The sequence below is a fragment of the Haliaeetus albicilla genome, chromosome 28 (assembly GCF_947461875.1).
Source record: "Haliaeetus albicilla chromosome 28, bHalAlb1.1, whole genome shotgun sequence".
NCBI lineage: Eukaryota > Metazoa > Chordata > Aves > Accipitriformes > Accipitridae > Haliaeetus > Haliaeetus albicilla.
The window spans coordinates 4,799,654-4,824,742 of NC_091510.1; the positions used below are offsets into that span (position 1 = coordinate 4,799,654).

Here is a 25,089-nt window from a genome sequence, read left to right on the forward strand (position 1 = left end):
CTACAGAAGTACTTGGGATTTATGTTTTTGTTAACATTTGCAAGGGTTTTATTTTACATTGACCAAGTACAAGTTCATGTTGACAATACATCATTATTTTTCCAGCTGCTCCCCTACGTGTTAACAAACTAAGATATTTCTTTGACCATCATATCGCTTGGATTATTATGTGCTTTAACCCCAGTGTAATATGTAATGGATTTGGAAAATTACAGCTCTTGGAGATATTTAAATATAGAATCTCTTCAAGTATTTAACTGTCCGACTGTCCATTTGCCTATTGGAAAGTCAACAATAGCCACCACAGGACTGTATTAAAATAATCAAAATCTCCTGTTTAGACATATTGAATCACATAAACAAACAGATTATGTATCTTGCCAAATATGTCATTAGTGTTTATTCTTAACATGGTTCTTAGATATTGAAAACACTGAACATATTGTCTGTTGTGCATAAACATTTGTGCAATTAGTACTGGAAACAAGCACAAGCAGTGTTCTTAACAAGGACTATTCAATTATTTCTACAGCATTCCATAAAAGCCTACCTGAATTAGCCTAGCATACTAAAACAGTATAATTTTTTCCTAATACAAGAGATCCTCTGTGTATTTGAAAGATCAGCTGATATGAATTTGGCAGTCTGAACTGGAACCCACATGCTGTCATGCCAGTGAGCCAGCACTGTTCTGGAGTCTTGCTGAAGGTATCCATACTTGATTTTTTTTTTTCCCCCCTGTGAAAATCTGCACTGAAATTACTATCCTTAAGTAAAGGACACATGTGAGTGACAGCGGTCTCACCATTGGTCTCACTTGCTTTTAGTATGTGGGCCTGTCTCTGGCCATGTGTTTGGTTCTTGTAAGGAGTCAGAAACGGGAGACCAGGCACAAACTTCTGCAGGTCTGCTGAAACTTGGTAATCACAGATGTGCTCATTTGTATCAACAAACACAAGGTAATTGACTAACTTCAGCAGGCAGTAAATCATGTTGTTTTACTAAAGGCTAAGGGTGTATTTTTTTGTGGCTTAGCTGATAAACTCTTGACTGATGTGTTTGGGCCTTAATTAATCTCTTTCCAGTTACACTGGGTTGCTTATCACAAGATCACGATCTGAAAGAAAATCTCCCCAACCCGCTCACTGCAAGGCACCATATAACTCCCATCTTACCCCAGTCTCACCAAACTCATAGAATCGTGGAATGGTTTGGGTTGGAAGGGACCTTAAAGATCATCTAGTTCCAACCCCCCTGCCCCGGGCAGGGACACCTTCCACTAGACCAGGTTGCTCAAAGCCCCATCCAACCTGGCCTTGAACACTGCCAGGGATGGGGCAGCCACAACTTCTCTGGGCAACCTGTTCCAGTGTCCCACCACCCTTATCTTAAAGAATTGCTTCTTATATGTAATCTAAATCTACTCTCTTTCAGTTTAAAGCCATTACCCCTTGTCCTATCACTACATGCCCTTGTAAAAAGTCCCTCTCCAGCTTTCCTGTAGGCCCCCTTTAGGTACTGGAAGGCTGCTATAAGGTCTGCTTTCTCTTCTCCAGGCTGAACAACCCCAACTCTCTCAGTCTGTCTTCATAGGAGAGGTGCTCCAGCCCTCTGATCATCTTCATGGCCCACCTCTGGACTTGTTCCAATAGGTCCATGTCCATCATCAGAAACAATCTTCCCACAAACCCCACATATCACTAGTGGAACCAAACTGTGTCAGAACAACAAATGCAAAACTAATACACGAATTTCTACAACCACCACAGTAAATGCTCCCTTCTTTGAACAGACACATCAGTTGTCTTTCATCTCTCCCCACTCTGTCCTACCATCACTCCTCTGGCTATATTTCCCATCTAGTCTGCTTGTTTCCATTACTCTTCTCTCTAATTAGGTCAATGTAACTGAGAAAAATTCAGAGAGACCATCTCCAAAATATAGTTAGCTTAAGTTTGCTACTTCTGTTTTGGACCTGTAGAAAGATTTGTGTCTCTGAAAACTTGTCTGCTTTTCTTGAGAGCAGCACTTAGTCTAAGGAAAGATCTTGCCTCTCCGCACCACCTTTCCTTCCTAGCAGAGATGACATATTCCTTACTTTGCTTGCTTTGGATTAAGGAAAATAAGGAAAATAGTTACAGAATTATTTTTAGCCTGGATCAGTTGAGTGATCCAGTCCACTGAGCTGCCCCACAACAATTGTGTCCGTACAACTGATGGGATGTGAGCAGCGCTGCAGGAACAGCATTTGGTAGCTAGGAGAATGGATGGGAGCTTTTTAAGGCAGCTGCTCCATCTCGTTTAGCTATACCTCTCAGTGTTAACTGGGGAGTTTTCTTGCACACCTAACTCCTTTAAATACAAGTGCTCTAATTTTATAACCAGATCATGTTTGTAAATGTCAATACCCCAATTCATTTTGCCTAAAGAGACATGAATACTAAGAAAATTCAAATACTTTGGAGTGTTATGATACTGCTTACCAAAGTATTTGAATGCTTCTAAGAAACAATTACTATGTTCTGAGTGGTAGTGTGAACATCAAACTGATGATTATTTTTTGTGAATAGCAAAACTGCCCCAAAATGCAGTTTTAGGAGGAGTGAAGCTAATAATTTTTAGGTCAGATAACCAAAGATTTTTCCATAAAAAAAGAAAAAAACATGGAAAGTCAGCATATTTCATTTTGTAACTTCATAAGTTTAAAATTTGGTTTCTGAAATGGCATTTTGGTTAAAAATTGTCCTCTTTATTGTGATTTTTAATAGAAAGTCTGTTAGCCTAGAGATGAAACAAAAGACTGGTTTTTAGCCTAAGTAAAATGTTCTGAGTGAACTTGAAAGGAATTTTTTGTTTATTTAGCATTATCCACAACTTGGCCAATTCTATAAACACAAGGTATACATATATGAAACTGGTTATAGGTGTCTGTGATTTTAAATTCATTATAATAAAATATTTGTGTATTGAAATTTTCTTGGCCTTTAAATAGATGTCTAAATATGCAGAGCCATGTTTTGCACTCATAGCAATTTTGAGCAGCAAAACTGTTGCAGAATCAGACAGAATTTGGTCTTCTTTTGTTTGAACAGCAAATGACAATTTTACTTTTGATCTAAACAATATATTTCTTGTGATAGGGATATATGAGTTGTTTTTATTCCTTAGACTAGACCTTTGGGAAATTTATACTCTGTGAGACTTATTGAACAGGACAGTGACAAACTGAAAGATGTTATTAAATGATACAGGCAGTGTCAGTTATTCTAGTATATTTATTGCATTTCTTTAATATTCCCCTAGTTTCATCTCTATGGCTCACATGTAAGACAAGTAGCTTGTTTTGTCTTTCTGGTTGCACTGTTCTCACCCCCTTCATGGAGCTGTTTTTTTTAATGATATGAACATCAGTTCATGCTGAAACAGTAGCTTTTCTAATTGATTTCACACCATTGTGTCTGTTGAGATCAATCCTTTTGATAGTGGTTTTCTGTGCAATCAGAATGGACAAGAATGAAAGGGACCCTCTGGAAAGTATTATCCCCATCATGTCCTCGGGAGAATTGAAACCTAGGCAGACTGTGACTTCTTGAAGTAACCCAGAACTGAACCTTCTTGGCCTACACCTTTACATCAAGAAGACTCAGAAAAGCTTTCAGTGGCTGAAGAATCAGCCATAGAAACGTGTTTATACAGAACAGACTGAGCTTTGAAGAAAAGTGGAAAAATGTTTTTGTTCGTAGCATTTAGAACTCTGGTTTATAAACATTTGTATTTGATTAGCTTCAGCCTCAATTATAGCTCTGACTAAGCTTGCAATCCATAATTCTGAGACCTCAAAGGCAAATTTCAGCAAAAATACAGAATGTCAGAGTTGACATTCTGGAAATGGGTAAAGGAAAGGATAAAACAAATAAAACCAGCCCGCACGTTTTGTGAAGGAACGTTCTGTGTGCTGGAAATACTGTTACCAAGTACAGTCATGGGAATCACATGCAATGGCAAGGAGGAGTAAGCAGTATGAATTACTGAATATACTTTTTGTTTCTTAAAAATGTTGTATAATCTTTGTGCATGAATAAAAGAATGAAGAGGATGTCTCTTGGAGGAAGAGTAAATGTCATATTTGAAGGAAAAAGTTAATAAAGATCATGAGTCAAACATCCATATGTGATGCAATCTAACCTGAGGGCTGCTAGAGCTCTGTTAAGCTGAATGCTGTAGTCTCCCAAGGCTCTCTGCATGCACAGTTAATTCCACAATCACTACCTTCTTCCAAAATGTGATTAAATATGGCTAAGTTAAGACACTGCTCTAAATTGCCCCCAGAAGAGGAGTTCTTTTTCATCAGCTGGATATCTGAATATTACTGCCAGATAGTGTAAAGAATATATCTGCCCCTCTGCTTTCACCCTTATAAAGCAGGAATGGTAATTCTGGTGAAGCTTTTGGAGAACTAAGGACACACTACCGAATGACATCTAGGTGTTGCTTTTATTAAATTTGTCCATATGCCAGTTCAGCTATATATTGTGTTAAGAGTCTATACTAGACTACAAAAAAATTACAGGATAAATTCTCAAAAATATTTAGGGACTTAAATCCTATTTCCAAGATTGAGTTGAAAGGGGGATTTATTTAATGAAGTGTTGATATCTAGAAGTGAGCTACCTCTGAATTCAGGGAAGAGAAGTGGGTACTTTGTAGAGTGTTTAGTTTCATCCTACAGGCAACATCCAAAACAGGTCAAGTGTGTCTTTGCTGACCAGGTCAGGTCTTTTCTTCAGACATCTAAACCAGCATGATGAATTCTACTCATGGCCATCTAGGGCTTTATTCTACCTACAGCTAAGGTCTAAGTTCTACCTACAGCTGTCAATCAGTTATTTCTTTTGGCACCTCTCAAAGCCTAGATTTGTCCAGAAGGAAATTTTATGCAAAAGAGTTAGGGAATGTTTAAATAATCTGGCCTGTAGCCTAAGGCCCAAGTCCCCTTGAAAGTCCAAAGGATTAGGGTCCTAAGTCACTTTGGCACTTTCAGAATGGTTATTTTCAGTGCTGTTGGAAAAGACACTGCTTTACATAATAAAACAGCACTTCAGTTTTGTGAAATACAAGTCTTCATCACATTGACAGTATGCATTGCTGAGCTTTTGTCACATGATTCTTGGCCATCTTTTCACATCTGCTGATGAACCCTTAAGAAAAAAAAAAAAAGAACAAGAAGGAAAGAGAATTAAATTTTGTCTTTAAGATTCACATCTCAATTTTTCTTTTCATCGGATGGAAAAGGTATGTGAACTAAAAGTCTTTTTGACAATGGAGTTAGGAGGTCCAGAAGAATTTCTGCAAATAGAAAATGTAAAACAAATCATAAATGTAAATCAAAAGAACATCCTGTTCTTGTTTGTCTTGCAGATGAAACTAGACATCCACAAACCTTTATGCACAGTTGAAAGCAGGTTTAAGACAACCTGTTGTCTGCCTATGATCTGAACAGCTGTTTGTAGGAAAATTTTCCACATAGGTCACCGCAGAAAGAGTAAGGTGTTGACAGCCTGACGGATGAGTTTGGCTGGCACGGTGCCCATCCAGTTGTACGACTAACTTTCATGTACAGTAAGTATTGCACATATTCAGATTGCCTGTAATATAGTAGCACATCTTCTAAAATTATAAACTGAAAACAGAAGATCACCAGCATTCCTAAAGAGAAAGCCACTCTTCTCCTAAATGCTCTACCAATAAAAAGAGTAGTGAAAGTTCAAATTAAACTTAGGAAAAGCTGTTTATGTGAAAGTTTGCAGCTGTTAATACGTGGAAAGGATCATGCTGCTGTGCACACAGAGCTAAAAGATAAGCAAAAGTCCCACTGCTACGTAGAACTGCTCCCTGTTTCCCAGCCTGGAGCAGTGCTGCTTGTCTTTCAGAATATTGGCTGCCCTTATGTAAGCAAAATTTTGCTAAATGGTCAGCCAAACATAGACATGGATACAGAGTCTCATCATTGTTTCAATTAGTTGGCATTGACAGGCACCCGAAATCCCAGAAATCTCATCCTTTTGCTTTGTGCATGGAACTTAGTGTTGCTGCAATACAAATAAAAAAAGAAATCTTCAAGCCACACTTTATATGAAGGAAAAGAAAGACATTTTCTTCTGTAGTTTTTACTTCCCAAAAGACAAATACCTATCTGTTTCTGCTAAACCTTTCCTTGACATTTCCTTTCAAAAGAGAAATGGATTACCACCCCAACACAGTAGACACTTGATCTGTTGACCAGTCCTGGTCTGTTAGGGTATGGAACTGAAAATATGCATTTTGTTTTAAGTCCTGCTACTAGGTGACTCAGTGGCCCATATGCAAGTCATCTAACTTCCATGAGGAGCCCGTGCTTACCATGGCAGGTGCCTGCAGCTTGCTGGTTTAACCTTGGGCTGGAAATGAATTTGGGAAAGCTTTGTTCTGTGCTTGTCTGTCAGCGAGTTACAGAAAAAACTGAATTGTGTTCACTAGCTACTCCATTCCCTCATTGCCATATTTGTAAAGTTGCAGTTATATTTAGTGCTATTGTGAGGCATCTGCAAGGTGAATATGTTACTGTACAGTGAGGCAAACAGCTAAAATGTGACTGTCATCACCAGCCTGGCAAATACAAAAGCAGTACAGGAGATTTCTCCTCTCCTGTCTCTTTACTATATAGGATAGGAGTCTTCATTTTCCTAATTATTTTTTAATAATGTATTATTTATATATAGATAGATACTTAAGATATATTAAGCAAGCCTTTGGGATCTCTCTGGAGGGGAGTATTAATCTTAAAGAAGGAAAATGGGTTTTACCCCTATTTTTTGTTGCAAGGGTAGGACAGCACATGGCACATGGAGTTTAACTCCACAGCGGAGGCAACTGAGGATGCATAACTGCCCTCCGTCCCTGGCTGGGGGAACCTGCAGTGATACATGCAGGGTGAAAGGTTTCTGTAGGTGCTGCACCTTGTTCTGCCCCAGGCCCTTCTAGGAGTTTTTCTACCCCAAGGAAAAGAGCCTGTTTGTTGTGTTTTACTGGTTAAAGGTAAAGTAATCTGGTATCTGCTTAATCTCTGTAGCCGTGTAAGGCAAAGAAGAGTGAGATCTATCTTCATTTTGCAGACATGAAACTGCACAAGAATGTTGCCAAAGGCCTGAGGGTATACCTGCACAGGATCTGGCACTCAGTTACTTCTATCAGGTGTATTCTCCTAGGTATGTTCTTGCTGCACTCCTGCCTGAAAGTGTACAAAAAAGGGTCAAATTTCTTTTGACACCAATACCTTTAATAAGAAATTGGCAGGAATGATCCCCGCCATGTTGGAAGATATGTCATGTTTTAATTACATGGCTCTGGCAAGCCTGACTTTTTTTTCTTCCTTGTTTAACTTTTTCCTTCTTGGGCTTTTCTGTGAAACCCTTTCTGAATGCCTGCTCTGCAAAGACATCAATATTTTTTACTTCTTTTGACAACTAGAAATTCCATACTGTGCTGGCAATCTCAGAGTCAGCTGGTATATTGGCTACTATGTTAGCTAATTAGCTACTTAATTAGGGTGTTGTGGTAGGGGTACAGTAGGGAGGATGTATTTCTGCAGAGGTGTTTCTAAACTACTTGTACAATCATTAACTGTTTTATGTTAGTCCCAACTGCAGGGAAAGGAGCAGGAGAGCTGTTAACATTTAGCTTTGTAACAATGCTTTGTTTCACTGCCCTACTTATAAATAGCCGAAATTTAAAAATATAGCAGAAACCCGTATTTCCTGTAGAAACAAATGGAAAATATTGACAGTACATACTACAAAAATGATGACATAGAAAGTGTGCCATAAAACTGGAGAAGAGCTCCCCCAAACCTGATTTTTAATTATAAACCCTTCCTTCTGCAGTATGCTGTGGCTCAGTGAATGCCCCAGAACCAAAGCCCTGGGTTTGCTAAAGCTTATGCTGATTGAAATACAGAATCATTCAAATACAAAGAAGTCATTCCTGAGTCATTCATGCCCCACCACATTTTTTACTGGCTTGACAAACTGTTCAGATTAAACTGATGCTGTGTTCTGTGTATAGACAAATCCTGAGGTTCAAGCCAAGGTTGCTAAGTCTTACATGCAGTAAGCTGAAACAAAATGTAAACTCTGAGTCAACAGGGAACATAATGGGTTTTGAGCAAATGAGGCACATTGCCACAGTTGCCTTATTAGTGCCTGTCCCTAAACTTCACCAGTGCCTACAAAAGCTGATCAGACATGAATTAAGAGTGGCTCAGCAGAGCAACTGGTGCTTTTGCTGTCTGCTAATTGGACATAAGCATACTCTTGCAGGCTCCTCACCTGCCTCACTGCTTGATACAAGCGTGCACAGCTTTTTTCCCCAGTGGCATGGTTTTAAATTGTTTTCAAAGCTATATCTTCCTTGGTGACTCTGACTGTGGAGAGTAGGTTTAATCTTCCCTGTTGCACTAAATGACCGCTTCAGCAAGGGTGCTGGGCAGACCCGCTTACTGGTGAACGTTTCTGAAGAGGGGGCACAGTCCTAAGTCATGCAGGTAAAGCTAAATGGGCTCCCAGACAGCAACCTTGGTAACAGAGCAGACATATAGAGCTAAAATGTAGTGGATATTGTATCAATTCTTTTTTATCAAATCTTACTTTTATTGAAGGAAGAAAAAACTGCTATAAAGAAAAGAGTACTATCCTTAACTACCTATATGGCTACATGCATAAGACGTACAAGACATTCAAAAAAGAGGAGACAGCTTAGAGACAGCTGTCTACCAAAGATCTGCAGTAATATTGTAACTTAACTTCTGTTGACTGTACTTTTGGATTAGTTTGCAAATAAAACATCTGCAATGAAAGTTTTGGTGTATAATATAAACTAGGAGTATAGTATAAACTTGACATAGGACTGAAGAAGTAGGTGACGGTCTGTAAATACAATATGTCCTGTAGTAGAGGTCAGCTATTTTATGCATACTGAGTAATACTACCCAATCCTAAAACATGAGGAAACATCCAATTTAGATGATTTACCCCACAAGATGTCGTCACCTGTTAGGTCAGATCCTTTTGATAATGTTACAAGAACAGATCTATTTTTACCCAGCTCTGTTCAAATATCATTCACTAGCTCTGCAAGTGCTTTGGTCCAAAGCCTGAATGAACAGGTGTAAGAACATTATCTGACCAAATATGAACTCATGTATTTTATATATTGTACATGCTCACACTTTTATTTATAAAATGAGTTCACTGTCCCTGGCATTTTACTTGCACTGTTTCTGTCTTGTCTGTTGAAATGTAAAATGAAAGAAAGCAGCACCAGTATCACCTAAATTTTCATGATGAACTAGCAGAAGTAAAAATTAAGTGAAAAATGAGAGATTTTTTTCCTCTTAGCTGATTTAGTGAAGGCACGTAAAGTTTGGTTTAGTTTTCTATTACTTCAGGAGTAAACCAAAATAATTATTCACAAGTTTTTGGTTTTGTCTATGTTGCATGTTATGTTTTTTTTTTAATTTAAAGTTTTTACCTACCAAAACTACAGAGAGATACAAGAAAACTTTTAAATTCTCTGTAATGTACTTTTTCAAGAGAAAATAGAATACAAGCAGAATGTTCATGTTTTTAAGGATACTGTGTGGAGGTTTATGTGTTTGTATACTTTTCAACAAAGGTTTTGGGAGGAAATGCTTAAAACATTATGACTACGCAGTCTGTAAGGATCGTTGCACTTCATGTATGGTCTTTGTTTAATGAAAGCCTGGGAATTTCACATACATGTCTGTATGCATACCTTTCCTTTCCTGCATGGCTCAGCGTTCCTAAAGCAACTAACAATTAATTGAAGGTTCCTGGTAGCATACAAAAAAATTACATATAGACAAAATGGAAACCCAAGAAACAAACAAATATATTGGAAATGTCAGGTCATGTAACTTTTAGACATACTAGAGTCAAATGTCTGTCTTTAAATGTGTACTTTTTAACATTTTTTACAAGGGTTTGATAGCAGAGTGGCAGTGTAACGCTGGCAGGCAAGCTCTGCTGCTTGTTTGCAGGTGGCTCATAGCTACCATATGCGCAAGTGTGGAATTTTTAGCAAAGTCTGTGTGTTAAAAGCTGAAGCTGACCACCCTTTTGATTTAACCAGGGCCAGTATTTTTCACTGAAGCAAAGTTAAAAATAAGGGAGCTAATGGATATTTACTCAAGCCAATAATCTAAATGAAAGCACTTCACCTGTATAGAAGTAAGATTCCAGGAGAGGCAGATAGCACCGTGTGTTTTTAAGGCTGCACAGCATGTCCTGGTATGACTCCTTGTATTCAGTTGCTCATAACTTTGAGGAGCTTTAACAGTTTTGCCCGCACTTTTCCATAGCTGATGTCTGCTTGAGGTGGAAAACTTTGACAAATAGCAGTCAAGTGATCAAGCCACTTCTGAAAGGAAGTTTAGGGGAAGAATATGTTGCTTTGTTCCTTTAAAGGTATTCTTGTGTCTGCAGCGTTGTAGTTTGGCCTGGGAGCTAGGGGGAATGGGGAAAGGAATGGGAGGCAGCTGGATGACAAACAGAAGGGAGGCATGGAGATGGTGTAAGAAGAGGGAGCAAGTGAGGAGGAAAGCTGGGGCTGGAGAGAAAAACAACAACTGAGAAGGTTATAAGCTGGGACTTAGGTGGGCAAAAAGGAAGACAGGTAGCCATGGGGATGTAGAGGAGAGTTCACATGTTAAGGTCAAGGATGGAGACTGTTTAGAAGAAACACTGAAAGAGAGCCAGATTGGGCAGGGTCATTGAAGACAAGGCAGGAATGAGGTAACTGGTACACATCTGAGCAAGAAACTGGGAGGATATGTCAACCTGGGAGTTGTTGGGAGACTGATATTCAAGCAGTGACCTTGGAGGGAAGGCAGAGGGAGAGAGCTGAGGCTGGCTTAGCCAGGACAGTGGGACTGATACAAGAGGCTTGCTTTGGGTCCAGCAGTCGGCTTGTGGATGCGTGGTAGACACCTGTGATGGCATGCAGGAGTTGGTGTAGTGATTTAGTGTGGCATTTCTGTTCTTTTCAGGTTGTGATTTGAGAGGAGTCTAGGAAATTATACACAAAATGGTACTTTTAAGACTGCAAAATTGAATGCCTCAAAGTTAGTAAGTAGCTACAAGACCCTGCTCTAAAATCAGAGTGATTAATTTATTCCATAATACTCCGGTGACATGATGGGGCTTTTGTACCCTTTCTTTGTTATCCGGACTAATTTATGACTGACATTCCCGGGAGCTGATATTTCAGGTTACTCAGTGTTTAGTACTGCAGATACTCGAAGTAAAGCATCCATATAAATCACCTGCAAGCTGACTCTTCAGCTCTGCTACAAATTAGAAACCACAATCTAAAGCTACATATGGGAGGATGAGGAATATGCAATTGCTAAAAAACAGTGAAAAGTGTGATTTAAATGGCTTGGCTGGCGCTGCAGAAGAGCTCCATGGCAAAAAGCCACATTCATTTGCTTTTGTTGTGGTACCTTCTGTTTTCTTCAAGTTCACCTTTAATCACTTACCATTTTTTGCAACAAATGCTATAGAGGGGAAAAAGAGTATCCAGAAAGTGTAGCCTCCATCACTACTTTGTCTGATTTTTGTCCCAGAGGAAATCTGTGTAGTAAACAGAGTGAGGCAAGGGCCCCCAAAAACTGGTATGTAATAATATATTTTAAGATCTTAACTCAGTGTACATAGATAATCCTAAGAACAGCATCATGTCACAAACTCAGGTGCTTTTGGAGCTTGGCAAATACTTAGAAAAACAGGCTTAATATTTTGGCTTCAGAGTTTTGTCTTAACCAGACCATGCCCTATAATGTGTGCTGTGACGCTACTGCTGCTGGAGGATTGGAACAAAAAATAATGACATAAGTCTCTGCTTTTATTTTGCAAGTGCATTTTTAAATGTAATATACTCAGAAAAATGACTGCACATGACATCAGAATTTTCTGTAGTTATAGCTGTTACTTTCCTGTCAAATGTGTTCAATTTACCCAGCCTAATGACTACTGTATCTGCTTCTAATCCAGCAAATTCAACCTGGGCCATACAAAGTTAAGCAATATTCTTGTAGGACCATTCCAAACTGGGTTTTATAAGGGTGGACAAGCGCTGGTAGAGGAGGAGTGTTAGCTTGTGTATTTGCTCCCATGTTCTTTTGGGGATCTGGATTGTCCACATGCTATTGTTATCTGTGACTCCTTTGACCTGATATGCCACGTACGGCTAGGTTGGTGCATGAGTAGGAATGGTAGTTCTGCTCAGCACCTGAAGAAAGCATGTTTTTCCTCAGCACATTCCCAAGTCTCACTCCAGTGGGCAATATGTTCCTGCCTGTGGCAAGAGATCGGCTGTTGGCTTTGCCCTGGAACTTGATGCAATGGGAGGATCAGCCACCTCTCCCAACCTGTTCTTGTGGAGGTTAGGTCCAGCCTGACCACTGTCAGGAACTGTAAGTCCTGTGGTCAGAATTGTGGCAGTTGGCCTGTTAGTGTAGAAATAAGTTTTGTCCCCTCCAGCTGATTCATCTCTGCCATTCCACCAAAAGCAACACTTTGCTAATGTCAATTAAGTTAGAAAATAACCCCTGAACACCCTGGAAGCAGACAAGCAGAGTAATCAGGTATGCATGCCATTTTATAGAGTCACTGCAGTGTCTATAATTGTGCTTTAGAAGAGAAACACCTGAGGGAAAGTCATTAAGAAATTACAGTTATGTAGATAAATGTCATGCTTTATTTTTAAATGTAAAAGTACAACACATACCAAAGATGTGCTAAATTGCTGTATTAGAATGGCCAACACTGTGTCTGCTAAGGGCAGGAAGGTACAGAGAATTTTTTCAATGGTTAATTGGTAAAAGTTTTGTATTTTTAAAGGAGAGGGGAAGGATTTGGACGTAGAAGGGAATTATTTTTAAGAGGCAGATCAGAGACAAGGGACTGAGCCACAGGGATAAGAGGTCCCAAGAAAGGAGGAGGAGGAGTGAGCGTGGGGTATAAAAACCTCAGGAGAGTGAACAAGGGGAGAGCTCAGGGATTCTCCGCTTTTCTGATTTGCAGACACTCTGCCTTTTTTTTCTCCTGGAGGTGTGGACCCCTGGTTGGTGTTGCTGAGACTATTAACAATAGCTTGTCTTTACAGCTACCTACCTCAGACCCTCCAGCAATGGTCCATAAACCTCCTGGGATCTGTAGGCCTCTTACTGAAAACTGGTTTGCATAAAGAGGGTAAGTGTTTAATGTTAACAACAGCACCTTGCTTTGGGTGGAAGAGCCTAAGCCAGGTATCAAAACAACATTCTGTCCTGAAGGAAAGAAACTGGCCTTCGCTTTTACCTCACCTGACTGCAGGTACCCCATTTCAGGCCACTGTTTGGATACAACTTTGGGATGCATGAAGCATATAGGTTAAAACATATTCCCAAGGCATAGCTTTTTATTATAACAATGAGAAAACTTAGAGCCAGAGCTGCTTCAATAAAGCAATACCAAATACAGAATTACCTCTGTTATCTTCCACTGAAGTCCCTGCACGGGGAGAGATTTGATCATTTGCCTAGAAGGTGCTTCCTCTGTAATTGTTTTCCAACCATTGAACTTTTGGGTGGGAATTTACCCTATCAATGTGGTTTTATGCCAGATGCTACATTACTTTTGTAAAAGACAAACACCTGTATCCTTAACGGGGCTGGTTGCTGCTTCATTGCTCTTCCTGTCACTGATGTGTGATCCTTGCTGTTCCTGTGTCTTTCCATGGTTTAAGAAAGACCATGAACAAAGCCCACTCTTTAGAAAAGCAGGCAAACAAATAAAGAAGTACATAGTGGAGGACAACAGTATTTATTTTTTGGCTATTATTTTAGTATTTTCTTCTTCATTGGCAATTTTACTCCATTGTCATTTTATAAGCAGCTTGTAGGAATGAACAGAGACTTAAGATGTCCCACAGGCATTCTGCCTGACTATGTGAAGAATGTTCACTATCAGTCAAGTGGTTGAAAATAAAAGGAAGCCTTGTACTGAACCTCATTAATGTGTAATAAAGTGGACTAGCTTGTTATCTTGGAGATACAGACCACTCTACCCTGTAATAGAGAACATCTGCAAAACAGAGAAAGAGAAAAATGATGTGCTTGTAAAAGCAGCAGTGTATTTGCCATAACCAGAATTGCGCCAAGGCAGCAGTGCCTGTGGTTTGAGCCTGGGCAGTCACATAGCTTCTGATAGCTATGTGATAAGGAAACATGTGGCCCTTCCCCTGTCAGATAAGTGGCTGCATATATGTCATGTTCTCAAAATCTACCTGCCCTGTCACCTAGCTGCCACACGTCCAGGTATGTGTGAAATGAGTCATCTCACTGGAGGCTGCGTGCGTGTCCTGTTACATGGCTAATGCAGATTTACTCTGTCCTGTGATCGCCGCACAGTGTGTCATATGGCCGGAGGTTGCACATCTATCCTGGCAGACATGCGTACACAGTCCCGCCTTGCGTCTGTCTTACGGTGGTGGGACCTGCCTTTAGGCTATAGATGAGATGAAGGCAAGCAGTGGAAGGACTGTGAGGCCCTTAGAAGAAATGGCTGGTGCGGGCTGCCCGAGTAATCACCTCGTTTGTGGCTTGCTGCCTGTCCACATTTCAGGGACGCTCTGGAAGATGGCGTTAAGACTGGGCTGTGGCCTGGATGAACTGCTTGGCGTGCTGTATTCAGCTCATGAGCTCACCACCCCTGCACTGAAAACACTCTGACTCATTAGCTAGAATTTCATCCATTAGTGTAATTAAAAAGTAAAAAGAAATGAAGCTAAGCTAATGAGCCTTCTTTAATAATCACAGTGGATATCTCTAAACCAGAAACATAGGAATCATTTCATTTTAGAATAATTGGACTTTGATTCATTGAAGTTTCAAAAGTGGCTAGGTTTTGGAAATGTAACAAACTGGGTGAAGCAAATTCCAAAGCAGAGGTCACGACTTGTTATCAAACACATGAAGTCTCAACATTTTTTCTCATGTTAGGAGTGCAAACAGATGTTTTCAAGGAGTAATACATTCAAGTTGTTTTGTAAGCAGGAGACTGGAAAGGGAAAGCCTGTTTGGTTTTGCCTTTTGTCTTGTGAGGAAGGCAGGCAGGCCAGCAAAGGGAACAATGTTCAGATTTTCCTGAAACCAGAACGGACCATGAGTATGAAAACCAAAGTATATATGTTACTTTCCTAGTTCCCTTTTCTTCTATGCTTTTCCCCAGGCTTCTGCTTGGATACATAAATAGCCTGCTTTTTACTGATCTAAATCTCAAATTTCACTTTGTTATGCAAAAAAGCTACAAGTACATCAAAACCTGAAAAGCATACAGGGTTTGTGCTAATGTGTAGGTGCTGGACTCTCCTGATTTTAACTGAATCATGTTGGAAAATAATGCATCAGAAACTGGGAAAGACATACTTATTTAGTACACTTTAGCATGAAGCCTCACCAGCATACACGTTCAACTGGGAAACTGAGTATCACCTAGAGTCAGGCATAGGCTAGGAACTAGCACAGCGCCTCACCTGTAGTCCTTGAAAAGCTTCAGGCTGTTATCCCTTCTCCCAAACTGTGGGTCCATTCAGTAGCTGAGGATGGCTCAGCTGTAGGACCGTGTCTACTGTGACAGTAACTATAATAAGGATAAAGTGCTTGAAATCGTGGAGCTGCCTGCTTAAATGCAATTAGGTCTAGGAATGGCTGGATAGGTTTGCATGAAATAAAAATAGCAAGAAACTTTGTAAATGGGTCAGTTCCTGTCTTTATCTTATTACAAAGTGTACATCTCTGGACTTCCAGTTCTGCTTGGGAGGAAAGGCCGACCAGCCGGGTGTTTTTTAGGCTGTCCAGTGTTACTGGAATGGGATGCCGTGGGGTGGGGATCTGCTGGCATACTCCTTCCAAAAGGGTATGGCACCAAAGGGTGCTGATTTTCTCTCTCCTGCTCCTGGCTGCATGGTGCTGCTTCTTCCCTTATGTGGACTCTAGTGCTTAGCTGCCTGTATGCTGATTCAACTCACTGAACAGCAGAAAAAACCCTGCTTTTCTATTTTATTTTTTAGATTAGTTTTCTGCCTCTTTAGTAAGATGAATTGGTTCATTGAAAGGCAGCACACGGTGAAAAGGAAGACCAGATGACTGAGAATGGTATGAGAAAGAGCTGGGACTCCCCTCCTCTGGATGCTGTAAGACGTTAGATATACTTGTCTTGAGAATTGCCCTATAAGTATGATCTGTGTGAGTATAAATACCTTGTATGTTGATGTGGAGAAGGTGGTTCTTACTGATTCTTCTGAAAACTGCCATGTACCTAACTGCACATGCAGCTTTTCCCTCAGTCCCTTGGTTCTGTGAGGACTACCCAGGTTAGCACAAATCCTTATAATAACCATGTGCATGTGTGGAGAAGGGGATGTGGGTTGAACAGGATTATTTTGACAGACCTGAGTGCAGAGCATGTACAACTAAGCTAAGCAGGCAGGAAGGAATGGGAATCTCAGCTGGGGGATAGAGAGGTAAGGGCAGGAACCTTTTAACCAGAGCATTAGCTTTGATCAGAGCCCAAACTTTTGTAGACAGACAAAGGTGATGTAATATTCCCAGGAGCTGGAAATTACTTCACCTTAAACACTGCTCTGAGTTTGACTCAGAGAAAATGACTTTAGGTGAAATATATTTTGAAAACATTAGGGGGAGGATTTGGATTTTATCACTTCTTTTATTTAAAAGCTATAAATACAAAGCTTATTCCTGGCACTCCAGAAAATCAGTTGGCTTCCATAATGTCACAGAAGTAATGTAAGAGATTGCTTCTGGATATCTGTTCAGTAGAAGTAAGCACTAGCATTAGAGATTGAAAATCATGGTCTCCTTTCCTAAAAGGCCCATTTTAAGAGCTTGATAGATATTGCTATGTGATGGCTTCAAGGGACCACCGTTGTAAAAGGCAAGGAATCCTTGTATCAGCTGAACCTGGGGACAGAGGGCTGGCCTAGCAGGCTGGGTGCTCAGTGCTCTCCCCTTGCTGAGAAACAGGTACAAGAAGTGCTGTAGAAGCAGAGCAGTCTGTGGCAGCGTGCCCTGGCAGGCAGGTTGTGTCTTGTAAGGATGCTGCTCCCTAACTCTACAGGATGATGGCCATCAGTGGCTAATGCTGGACATTAAGTGGCAGAGAAACCTGGTAATTCATCTGAACTTTCACACAAGACGGGGGAATAATAAGTTAAGTGATTTATTTGTATTTCTGCCCATTTAAAGTAGTGTGTAAGTATGGCAAAGACCTAAGAAGTTGAACTTTATCGATAATACCCCCCAGCTTAGCATGGATACTTCTTCAGCTTTTTATGTAGAAGTGGGAAGGAGTGCTGATGAGTGCAATCAGGGCTGAGGCAATAACCCTGAGCTGTGGAGTGTTTTAGAGGAAAGCAATGGAGCTGTCTGTAGCACTGACAAATTAATTTCCACCCTCTGGAAAGAATCACTGACTTCCAGTCTGTGACTTTGGGCCAGGAAGAAGTACCCAGAACAATGAGATTAGAAACAGATGGAACCACTGTTATGTTAGGAGTTGGAAATCCTGTTTTTTCAGAGTTTTAGGAAGAGGAATCAAACATTTTTCAAGTTCATTGCACATGCAAAGTTGCAGTGCTATGTACAGATGATGCATATAAGCCTTTCCCAAATACTATAGACATTAACAACAGCTCTCCAGTAACTGAAAGAGGATACAACTTTTGCAAGAATGTCAAGCATTTGTAGGAGCAAATACTTTGAAAACACAACAGCTTTGCCTCGCCAGGTGGCTAAGTTTGCTTGATTGCATTGACAGGAGAGTAAAGCAGTATGATGCACTGCATAGTTTGTTCCACTTACCAGATGGGACTGGTTGGTACTGGGTGAACAGACTAGGCTGTTATTGCACCTTTCCTCTCACCAACATTTATCTTTGTTCATCATATTTTTCCTTTATTTATAAATAGCAAGAAACAGTTCCCTTAAACAGCTCCTTTCTAACTGTGTTCTGAAATACTACGATCTTGCAATGACTACGAAGCTACTGTATTGTAGTGCAAGCACTACCGTCTGTCAGTGAAATCAGAAGAGTGGAGCAAGAACCTAACAGCAGGATAGGACATGCAGGTGAGGCTTAGAAAAGCTGTCCAGCAGGAAATGGAACAAGGGCTGTAAGTCTGAGTGCTCAAAGGGAAGGAGAAGCAGAGCCATCTGACATAGGAGGCACTGCTAATTGCAGTGGAATTCCTAACAGTGCAAACAGCCTCTGCACTTTGGTAGAGTCAGGAAGAAAAAGGTGTCAGGGAATAGGCAAGCAGGCAAGGAAGATGTGGCCACTTTCCTGTCTGCATCTCACTTAACTTTTTTGGCCTGACTGTTGTGTACGCAGAAGTCTGCACAGCTTCCTTCCTTTACTGGAGGTGTCTAGGAGAGCAATGGAGGGGCTGTGTCATTATCCAAAATGTTCTGTGTCATGTTCAGAATAGGCAGTTCAATTGCTTTTGGGGGGCAAAACCTTTTTTGCCATCATGCATATCAGCCGGGCCCTTGTTCATCCTCTGTCTTTGCATAGTTCTTGAATGCAAGTAACAAAGCACGTAGGACACTGCTGCTGAGTCTGTGGGCACAGAGAGAGATCAGGTGGGGAGATAAACTGAAACAGCAATGACGAGTGCACTAAAATAATCTCAGAAGAGTGGAGCAGCAAGTGTCAGTTAAGCTGATGGTGGACGTATCCACCCGCCACAGATGAACTGGAGGAGAAAGAGGGGAACAGCAGAAAAAATGTGAGGACTGCTTGTCCAAGGCAGTGGCTGTCAAAGTGAGTCCTGATGTCTAAATTTTTTTCTGGGCCATATCTTCCACAGTGTGATACTAGCTGAGTGTCAATGGGGAATAAGGTATTAATATTATGACTTCTTTTCAGCTTCTGGTAATCTCACTGTATTGATAGGTTTTGTGTGCATGATCTAGCAGAGTGCTTAACAGCCAAGATTTTCCTTCATCTGCACTAGATTTTTACTAATAAAAGGTGATGATCCTTTTATGGTGTGCCAGCCCTCCTCAGCATATTGCTGGCCAATGCCACTGTACTGGGTCTTCTGCAGTGATGATTGGATTGGGCTTCATTCCTGTTTCTAGCCTTTTTTTTTTTATTTCATTGGTTTTCACATTAGTTGCAGAAAGTACCTGCAAATTTGCAGTGAGCTGAGGCTCACTGATAGCAGTGAGAGAGGAATCAAACCCCTTTATTTCTCTTGGGAGAAGGACAAAGCAGAGGAATATATGTGGAGGGGAGAGGGATAATGAGGGGGAAGGGGACAAAACAAGGGTTTAAGCAGTATGTGCTGACTTGAAGTTGTTGGAAACATCCTGTTCAGGTGGCATATGCATTTGTTGAGGTCTGTACTTGCAAGTGCTGTAACCTGTGCATATCAACTCAGTGTAATCTTTTGTGGGGTTAATAGCAGTAAATGATCAACTTAGATTTTCCAGATTGTCTGGAGGTTAAATTTCTTTAAATCCCTTTGGGTGGAGGTAAAGCAATTGCATAGCTTGGGCTGCATGCTGTGACCTGTAACAGGATCTTGCTGGAATACACTAGCATGGGTGGCCTTCAGGAAGGCAGGCAGATGTTTATTGATATGAGGGGAGTGCAAGGGGGAGTAGAGGGAAGTTTAAAAATTAACAGGAAAAACTTCAGCTGTATCATTCCAAATAAGGCCTTTCAGCTGTGACTATCAGTAAGAAAATGAAGAGCAGACCTGCTACAAACCACGTGAAAAGCGCATGAAGAGTAGTGACGCTGGAGCATCCTGAAGTCTGAGCAAAACAAGTTTGCATGCCACAAACTGCAATATACTTATACTACTAATATGCATAAGGTGGGTGTAGCACAATAGTTGTGCAACCCACCAACACCGGTGGGTGCTTGGAGGCACCTCTCAGGTGGGCATGGTGGTGGCCCTGGGAACAGTGACAGTCACAGGAGAGGTGGCAGTCAGATACAGGTCATCAGATGTTCCTTATTAAGTGCTGACAGAAGCCGAAGGAGTGGAGACAGGAGGTTGCCAAGGGCAGATCAGCATTAGGGAAGGTTTACTAAATGGAAAGTAACAATATGTAAGAAACTGGAAGAGTACAGGCCCTGGAGCAAGGCAGGTAAGCAGGGCAGGATGGGCTGTGTAGAGCCCAGCAAGCTCCCCTGCTGACAGGGACTCCCTCAGTCCCCTCCCTCCTCAAACCTCTTTGCTGTTGCAGCTGGTGTCTCCATTTCACCCAGCGCTGCCAGGTTTCTCCTGCTCCATCACTCTGCGCAGGTTGCCTGTTTGAGCATAATCTGCTTGCGGGCTGTATTTGCCATGTGGGAGTTGCAGAGGGAAAACCCCATGGGTTACGCGTCTCCAAGCCAGGGACGGTGTGTGTTCCTTGTTTTCTGTGCACCCCCGTCCTGTGTGCCAGTCTCCCATGCCACTGTCCTCCCTTTTCCCCCCGGCTGCTGTCAGTGCCCTGCATTCCCTCTGCCCCAGCCAGTGGCTCTGTGAGCTCCTCCAGTCCCCTTGGCTCCTCCAGCAGTGATGCTGTGCATCTCTCTCGCTGTCTTCTCCCTAAGCATTCTCTCCTTCCTTTTCTCCCAGCCTGCAGTACAAGTTGTCTCTTCAAGGATGGGCAAGACTTGCAAAGCTGAGCTAGCAAGACACGGTGAGGTGGAGATGGCATTAAGGATAGAGGATGTTGATGGCTCCCTTGAAGAATCCTGGAAGTTCATGGTAACATGGAAGTGGTTGAAAAAAACAAGCTCAGGTCAGCGGATGTAGCCTCTGTTTTCTTGCTTTCTTTTCAAATTTTCAGCCAGTAAAAATGAAATGTTCCTCTAAGATGTGAGGATTGATCAAAAATGGTGTCCAAAAGTGGCAGCTTTCTATACAGACAGGCAGAGAATTGCTGTTGAGCAGAGTACTAGGTCATGCTTTCCTTGCCTGAGATGTTTTGGATTTTCTTGTGTAGCTGGCAGATGCTGTTTACTTGCTCTCAGCTCTTAAAGCAAAGCTAGCTTCTTTCCGTCTTGCTCAGAACTATTATTAACAGAAGCTTGGAAGCAGAGCAAATCTGATAAACCATGAAAAGTTGTGCAAACCCCTGTTTTTCTGTGTAGGGAAGTTGAGGCAGAGAATGGCTCGGTGCTAAAGGTTACGCATTGAATCATGTAGCAGAACTAAAATTAAACATGAATTTCTGATTTCAGGTTTTCTGCTTGCCTTTTAGCTCATACTGCTGTTTTGCAATGTTGGTAACAGCAGTGTGATGTTTTTGGCTGTTTAGTGGTATATGCATTTTCTGTGGTTACTTCAACCTGGTATATTTACCAAAGTTGAATTGCTTGGACTGCTCACACCTCCTGCGCAGGCTGATTTAAAATTAGTATGGTTACTAATCTTATAGGGAGTTTGTGTCCTTATACACAGAATTTTATGGGATGTGCTTTAGTCATTTGCAGGCTACAGCCTTTTTTTCAATATGTAATAAACCTCTTGAATAAAAAGGTCTTCTGCAGCTAAGCACATCAGAAAGAATCAGTGTTCTTAACAGAAAAGAGATGTTATCCAAAACAATTATGTCAGAAGCTAGGAATAATAAGACTGAGAGAATTGTATTTTAAAAAAATTTGCCATATAAATCAAACCTACTTGATATACATAGGTAGGTTGGATCCCTAGACAGAAAATGTGTTTCAGTCAGCCAAAATGTTGACAAAAATAATCATCATGATGAAGTTTCTTGTGCAGTATGTGTCTTTAATTTCAAATAGTTCTAATCGAAATTTTTATTTCTGGAATGGAACTTTCATATAGTGATTGTGCTACTGTCTGCAATCCATTCCTGCAATTGTGATAACAATCTTGATAATATCTGTCAATCTCAGGTTATATTATCTGAGAGTCATTAAGTTTGTAGGTAAGTGTCCTGTACTTGATCTCACTGAGGCTTCAGGACAGTACTTAGGCACATGCATAAACCCTTTAGAATACTATTTGGATGTGACAGTCAATATGGTGTTATATATATATGTCTTTGGAATTTATGTTGGTTTCTTTATCAGGCATTCTGTACGATGCATGCACCCTATGTGTCTAGTAAGAGACAGCATCTAAGAAAACAAATTTGTCTTCCTTAATACAATGAGAATAGCATCTGGTAGGTATTAAAGAAGCTGTCTTCTAGTTCACAGCAATTAGAGATAAGAAAGAACAGTTAGTTATTTCTGACAAAAGAGGTTTGTCCTGTAATGCATTTTCTAGTGCTTCAGGATAGAATTCAAGTGGTTGGTAATACTATGTATTTAGCAGAAGCTTCTTGTGGATTAATTTCTTCTCAAAATTCACAGTTTTCTCATTATTCTAAGTAACTACGTAGCTGTCATGTACAATAAATACATAGGGACTTCAGAGCTGTCTCACGGGGACTAAATCGGTTTTCAGTTCTCCAAGTATACAATGGTAGTGTGATGTCTGCGCTATGGGACCACTGCAGTGTCCTTCAGAATGCATGTTTTAAGTGTGGTTAAGCCAGCTTGGGTGTCAATTCATATTGTAATTTAGATTACACGAGAGGGTGATTTTACAGAGTGGGGAAGCCAGATGTCAAAATCTCACTGACTTTCAGAAAAAAGTTGTGAACATAACTTCCCTTTGTGCTTTTTCACAAACCTAAGGGTGGAGTTCATGTAGTTTTGCTTTCTTTCCCCCTTGCTCATATGATCTCTTTCTGGTGTTAATCAGAACTATTGTTCTCACATGGGCTGGTCCTGCAGGGTGGTGAGTTGTTAATCTAACAGTGCATGTCATCTGCTTTAAACCATGTACAGTATTCCAGGGGTAACCAGGGATAAGTGCTCTGAAGTTGGTTTCCTGTTATCGTCTCTATTTTATGAAATGGGCAGCCTCCAAGGCCTGTCCAAATAAACAGAACTGAAAAGAAAAATACTTATTTTGATGTCTGGGTGTTGGAGATGTATGTACCAGTGCTTGTTTTTCTTTCCCTGGGCATTATGAAACGGTACATTGTAGCCACCTTATTTTGCTTGGCCATACTCCTTAGTTTCTCTTATGTGGATGCAAAATAATAAAAAAGAACTTGAGCCAGATCATGTTTGGGAACCTTTCATTTAAAATATGGCCCATTGAGCAAAATTGCATCACACAGTCGAAAATATGAATTGCAACTAGTTTAGCTTTTTTGATATAAGGATCTGCAGGAAATATATTCACACTGAGTTTACCTTGCCTACCTTTTTGGCTTCTTTTTCTTTCAAGCATTGTTTTTACTCCAGTTGCTTTTGTTGAACCAGTTTTCAGTTCAACATGGGAACAGTGGATCAGCACACTTGAGGGACAGGGACTTCCTAAATCGGCTTCACTGCTGGGTCTGAAGTGTTGTAAGACTGGGATCAAGGTCACAGTACCTGTACTTGTGTGGCCATGTCAGGCTTTCTTATCCTTGTGGTATTTTAAGTGTCACTCTGTGTATTTCTTAAGTGCCACTGTCAACTTAACTGCTCCCAGCTTCCCATTCATGTCCATGCAGTGCTTTTTCCATCATGCTGTTGGATCTGTTTGGGCACTTGCACACTTAACAGGACTGGGAATGGATCCATCTGAAAATAACCATTTATTTTTCTGGGCTGTTTTACAGATGGATCAGCTCTCTGGTCAAGTTCATTGCTTGGCTGCTCAGACTGCTTGGCTGGCAGAGCAGAGAGGGAGCTAAGATGGAGAAGTTCAAATGAGCTGAAATAGTGCTGTTGCCAGACATGAAACCCATTTCTTATTGCTCAGCTGTGAACTGCTTGTTTGATACCCTGTGCATCTGATGGAGCAAAGACAAATCTTGCTGTCCTTTTGCCTAGATCATTCACTCTTGGATAATGTTGACTGAGGAAAAAAATCATCATTTATGTTTATAAGAACCCCATTGTTTCATCTGCTCCCCTGAAGAACCTTGAGGACTTTTTCAGTCCCCTTAAATGAAAGGTGAGGTGATGTCCAAGAGATTCAAGCCACCTTCCCACACTCCCTGTTAGCAGTGGAATCCAGCCACAAGTGATGAAGCAGCATTATTGGCAGAGGAGCTACTGGATGATATTGATGAATCTGCTTGGATGCAGTTTCTGAATTTTGTGGCAAGTGATAACCTGCTGAATGGCCATATTCTCTGTTATTCCTTGTTTTCTCTTATCCTGCTATTTTTTTTTTTTTTTCACAGTAGGCAGAACTGAAGGCACTTCAGTAATAGCCTTTTGACACTGGAGGATATTTAAATCTGTAGGCTTGCTTTCCCTCTGACCCATAATCATTATTGGAACTGGTAAGAAGGTGGTAGATAAAGGGTATCTTCCAACATCAGAAATATATTTAATCATTCAGGTCTGTGGTAAGGAGTTTAAAGATGTGATTACAGTTAGAAACTATAGAAATTGAGTTATGCTAAGGGGAAAGAATAAAAGATGCCTTTTAGTAGCTTACAGTAAGTGGAATAGGAAGATGGAAGATTGTCTCAAATTTGATTCCCTTCGTTGCTCATCAAATAAGGTACAAGTATTTGAATTAATTTAAATAACATTTTCTCATTTTTGTCTTAAGTGAGCACTTCTGAAACTAGTATATCCAGCTGCACATATTGCACGTCAAGATCTTCTTTTCTCTTGTCATCCTGATCTCTGTGGAAATTTAGACTTCAGATATGACAAGTAAAACAATCATCCTTGAAGTACAGTTGCTTCCAGGGGTAAGAGACTATGCCAATACCAGAAAAGCATTTTTTTTCATATATTGTACTTGACATACAAAAACTCTTGGACTTTTTTTACTTGAATAGTTTTAGACACCTTTATGTTTGATAGACTAAGAAAAAATATCTATGCAGGTAACACTGCCCTCTGCCTAGTGGTAGTCAATTAAATGAGGCATTTGTAC

General features: G+C 40.7%; 1 long non-coding RNA gene across 3 annotated transcripts in view; it reads left to right on the forward strand.

Annotated features, from left to right (window-relative positions):
- Positions 1 to 18,549: 18,549 nt before the first annotated feature.
- Positions 18,550 to 25,089, forward strand: part of LOC138682427 (uncharacterized) — a 67,203-nt gene continuing 60,663 nt past the window's right edge. For all 3 annotated transcript variants that reach the window (XR_011322523.1, XR_011322524.1, XR_011322525.1), the window contains exon 1: positions 18,550 to 18,938. This is a non-coding gene — a long non-coding RNA (uncharacterized lncRNA). The remainder of the gene's footprint in view (positions 18,939 to 25,089) is intronic.